The sequence below is a fragment of the Aplysia californica genome, unplaced genomic scaffold (genome assembly GCF_000002075.1).
Source record: "Aplysia californica isolate F4 #8 unplaced genomic scaffold, AplCal3.0 scaffold00031, whole genome shotgun sequence".
In the NCBI taxonomy this organism is placed as follows: Eukaryota; Metazoa; Mollusca; class Gastropoda; order Aplysiida; family Aplysiidae; genus Aplysia; species Aplysia californica.
This window is the reverse complement of record NW_004797301.1, coordinates 1,027,551-1,033,239: the sequence shown is the minus strand read 5'-3', so window position 1 is coordinate 1,033,239 and position 5,689 is coordinate 1,027,551.

Genomic DNA, 5,689 nt, shown 5'->3' with positions numbered 1-5,689 from the left:
CACACACACACACACACACAGAGAGAGACCCACACACTCATAAACACACACTAATCAGGCCAGGCCACTTCTTTGGACAGTGTTTTAAAATTAAAAATGGGTGCATTACACTGGGACACTGGTGCTTAGAAGATCGTACAAGTAGAATCTAATATGGGGTGCCCACTATGGACGGGATCGGCCGATCGGCGACTCGATCGCCTAAAAAACAAACGTGTTTGTTTTCAGTTTCAGGCGATCGAGTCGGGCGATCGGCCCGATCCAGCCGTAGTGGGCACCCCGTATAACACATGTCTTCTGTTTGCCAGAGCGAAGAGCCTTATATACTGCCCCCACACCCGTACCCTCTTACAAAATAGCCAATATAACAACACCAAACAATACGTAACTAGGTTTAAAAACGGAAACAAACAGAAAATATCGCAATCGATAAATAAATTATGATTAATTAATAAATGACAATAACTTACATGAATGGAAAGAAAAAAACAACCTTAAATTATTTTTTTTTCTTTTCTTTCCTTTTTCTTTTTTAAGTTTGTTTTTCTCCAAGTATTACAAGTATATTTTTTTTCTTTAATTCCTTATCTCGTCGTTATTCCAATCAATATGTGAGTATAGTCTTAAACATATGTCCTAGCTTCTCCCACAACTTTCTGACACCGGCTCCGGTCTGCCTCTCCTCCGTCTTCCGTGCAGCCTCCTCGCGCCTGTGCCTTCGCTTGCCCAGTGTCGCCTCTGATGCCCGGTGGAGGATTTTGGATAATTCCTGGTCCTGTACTTTTACTGACGTCATGTGCTGTATGTGAACAGCTGTGTGGTGGGAGAGAAATGAAAACGTGGTCTTTTCTGTCTCACTGGGTTTTTTTTCTTTTTCCGTCTCTCTCCTCTCCCCCCTCTCTCTCTCTCTCTCTCTCTCTCTCTCTCTCTCTCTCTGTCTGTCTCTCTCACACACACACACGCAGGTAATGTGGAGACACATTTTTAACCAACATACACAAATAAAAAATACTAGGGTGCTTTAAATGACCCAAACAACGTGCCTACAACTACAAGCTTTGTCGAATGATGAGAATGTGGCGTGCTCATTGGGTTAAGCTTATGCCGGTCAAAAAAAGCTCCGAAATTTTTGGACGGGGGTGGGGGGGTGGGGTGGAAGGGGTTGAGTTGAGACGGAAGAGGATACAGTCTGAACTTTTCCGTAAAATGTTTCTACAGAATTAGGAACCGTGTTCCAAACCTATGATAATAATACGAAAAGTGTATTTATCTGCGTTCACGCTAATGAATCGATTGGTATTCGCTAACCGGTTAACCGGAAGTGAATGATTCGGTTCTACCGGGCCTATTTCATTGCATTGAATAAAATTATTGGAAAAATAAAATAGGCCAAGATGTTATATAGACCAAATTATTGTTCAATCCCGAAGCCAAAGATTGTAGTAAATATAATACAGATACACAGAGTGTAGATTTATAGATCTATATGTGTAATGTACAGTCACAACGGTTCATATTATATAGAGTATATATCTAGATCTAGATCTAGTACTAATTTTGGTCTTGATATATGTAGTATCAAAGGCATCCCTATAATCATCATCATCCAGTCCCTGATCTGCGACTGACATCGGCAATCATGGTTCTCCATTTATTCCGTATTGCTCAGATGCTCTAAAAAAAAGCTACCTTTCCCTGATCTTTCCCTGTTACCCGTTTGTTTGGGTTCCCTAAGTATGTTCTGGGCCTACCCCTGCTCGCTTGCCCTCAATTTTGCCAGTTTTGAGAGCTAGGTCTAGATGCATGTTCAAGACTATTAATATTCGGGTATCCCAAAAACTGCATTTGTCGTTTCCTGGTTGTTTTTTTAAACTGAGCGTCCCACGTGGGCTTCATCAAGCACTAGATCTACCTCATTTGATTTCTTTTCCTTCCACGATACTCTTAGCATAATGATATATTCGGCCTATAATAATGTTCGAACTTTCCTTTTATTTTAAAAATCTAAATTTTCCATCCCTGTAACCTTTAAACAATATTTCTTTTCTCCTAGAGAGTTTAAAATATTTTTTTTTAAATTCTGGAATTCCGAGAACCAAAGGACACAATCACAAAGGTCTATAATGTCCTCCTTTGGACTCGACACATTTTTACGTGTCGTTCGTAATGTTCAAGGTGGCCAAATACATGGAACCACTCAACCATGAGTACTCAAACCCACGCACACTGTACACCTAATATGGAGCTGTTTCTAGAGACAAAAGGGGGAGGGGTGAGGTTGCCCAAATAGACAGCATTTCTGGAGTTCATATAACCTGAAAGGTGAATAGATCTATGGGCTTTGCCAAGGAACCGAAATGTCACCAAGGAAATGGCAGCGCTTTTCAAGACGATCGATGAATCATGAACACATTGTTATCTTTTGATAGTTTCGCGAACGGAAAATGGTACAGTCGTACATAAATATGAAGATCAGCCCTGAGAATGCGGACAGTTGAAATGAGCGTTGCAACAGACATCGTCTACGGACAGACGTCTTCACCCTGTTGACGTTTAAAGGGGTGCAAACCTTGTGCAAACGGTGTGAGTATTTGACCTGAAATGGTCGTCAGTGGCGTCGCGTGGGTTGCAGACAAGGTGGTGCATAATTGGAAAGTGAGCAAATGGGCAATAGCCTTAGTAGCTACTATTAAGATTTCTAGAGAAAGTCACTTAGAATCAGCAGGATATCACGTAATCTACATCTATCGATATTTACAACTGTTTCTAGATGAAACCACATAAAAGCTGCAATAAAGTGAAACAGTACCAACAACTCAGTATGCTCACAATCTGAGAATATTTATAGATTTCTAATTAGATCTTAATCAAGATCTACTTCGGGCAGCACCAGGACTTGCTACACAATAGACGGAGAGAATAGTTTCGATACCCATTCTTCATTGAGTTACCGTAGACTCTACTATAATATAGTGTAGTAGATAGGCTCGCGGAAACTTGGATCAAATTTTTAGCTTGCACCAAATTGGTGCTGCGAACAGCAGTTTCATGCCCCTTTCTTCTTGTGCGGGAAGAACGATGCCTAGATTTCTCTACAGTGACAAAAATAACATTGGTGCAAAGATTCTGCTTGCTCCCAGGAGACACTACTGCAAGCGGTGCAACGAGCATAAACCATCCTCGCTGTCTGTCTTTTCACTGGTGCAACCAGCGGGTGACGGAGCGCAAGGATGTAGTCATGTAGATCTAGAATCTAGAGCACTGACTGGTTTAGAAGAATTAGAAAGGGGGGGGTGAAGACCAGGGTTAGGTGGAGCGCTTGCACCAATTGCACCAATGGCGCCCCGCCACTGATGGTCGTTTTGTCTTGGAATTTTAATTTCTGATTCTCTACAGGTACTAACTGAGGAACCATTTCCACCCTTGACACCAAAGAAGGCCTCAATGACAGTGGCATTTTCACATTATTTCTGTACCTGGTGCGAAACTTACGAAATGAGTTGGTGGTGAAGAAAAGTTAAAAAATATCTCGATCTTTCCTTGATCACAGCAGGCAAAGGAAACTTGAGAAAAACTGTCTGTCAACTTTTTTTGGCCTTCGTAAGACTACTGTAGTATGCAATATGCCATTATGGCTCAATCGTTGGGATTTTTAGTGGTAGGCCTTATGCGAACTAATACGCCATGTTACAAAAATGGGGACGTAGCTGAAAATGGGTTGTTTATTTACGCGCTGTGTACATATAAAACAAAACTTTTCTGTTTATTTTACTAAAATGAATATCAGACATATTTCTTTTGACTTCGAAATGTTGTTTACAAATTTGAATCGCAAAAACTTCAGTGTGGAGGAAAATATTAACAAAAAAATTGTACAGTTTTCTTTTTTTATTATTTTTTTTTATCACCCTGCTGTAGGCCTATATTGTTTTGGTGTTTTACGGCGCTCGCAACTGCATAAGGTCATATGAGCACGCGGGAGACTCTTAACATTTTCAGTTGGTAGGATATTTTGAATTTTGCCCGGGTGGCGACCGAGCCTACTCGTATCGATTTTTTCACCACCATTTTATGGTCAAGCTTGTGAAGGCCACATATAATGGAACAAACTGCAGAGTCTTCCACGAAGGACAACTCTCAGAACCATTCCAGGTACAGACAGGAGTACGACAAGGATGCTTGCTCTCACATTTTCTCTTCATACTGGCAATTGACTAGGTCATGAAAGAAGCCACCAGAGGCAAGCGTAAAGGAATACAGTGGATCCCTTGGCAGCAGCTGGACGACTTGGACTTTGCAGGTGACCTAGCACTGCTCTCTCACACACATGTTCAGATGCAAGAAAAGACCAAGGAACTCAACAAGGAGTGTTGGCCTACGTATACATCAAGGCAAGTCAAAAGTAGTGAAGCTAGGAAAAGTTTCAAACCCTACTGTGAGAGTGTAAGACACTCCCCTGGAAGAAGTGGACTCCTTTACCTGCTTTGGAAGTGTCATCGATGGTAAAGGTGGAACCGAGGCAGATGTTAAAGCAAGAACCGCCAAGGCAAGGTCAGCATTCAATCAGTTATCAAAAGTCTGAAAGGCAAGCAACATCTCACTGTGCACCAAGATTTGACTCTTTATTTTAACTCCAACGTCAAGTCTGTGCTCCTCTATGACTGCAAAACTTGGAAGACAACAAATACAGAACTGAGAACTGAATTAAGTCCAGACTTTCATCAACAGATGTATGAGGAGTATTCTGAGAATTAAGTGGCAGGATAGAATAAGAAATGAAGAGCTGTGGGAAAGGACAGGACAAAGGGATATAGAAGTAGAAATAGGACTAAGAACATATTTACAATGTTTCTGTCAGGGCTCAGAAGGGCATCAATGTAGTGAAGACCTTGACTTCAGCGGGAATTCAACAGATATTTCTTTTTCTCCTATTGCAGCTGGTGGTTCTGTCAGTCATAGACTATGGTCTGGGCATTCTCTCCCTGTCCAAAACTCAGATAGACAGGTTGGAGAGAGTACAGAATGCAGCTATGAGGGCCGTTCTAGGTTGCACAAAGGACACCCATGCTGTCTGTATGAAACACATCATTGACCTGGCCAGCATCAGAGTGAGGCATAAGGTGGCATAGGCAAAGCTGTACTTGAATGTTTTGGGAGACCCAAGGCACTCTTTGAATGACAACCTAAGCAGCATCAAAGGAAACATGATCAAACGCAGTAGCTCATGGATGGCAGAAGCCGAAGACTTTTTGAGGAAAGTTTGTGGCATAGATGAAATATGCTGTGGAAAGAAAGGGTTTGAACTGAGCCCCGATTGCAGAAGCCTGGCCAACGTTCACATCACTATGGGTCGTGAAAGACGGGAATGTGCTTCTGTCATTAACGACAGTGACATGCGACAGTTAATTGAGGAGCATTCCAAGCCAGAGGACCCAGTGATCTATACGGATGGATCGGCCGGGAGGGGTGATAGAAGTGGATGGGGTTTTGTGGTGTACAGTGGGAATACAAAGGTTCATAGCATGTCAGGGGCCATAGAAAGAACAACTTCAAGCATGAAAATTGATATTGAGACCGTAACAAGGAGCGCTTGGCTGGCTTGAAAATACAAGACCAAGAACTACCCATCTTATCATTGTCACAGACTCCCAGAGCATCATGGGAAGGGTTGAGAAAGGGCTTCTTCGGA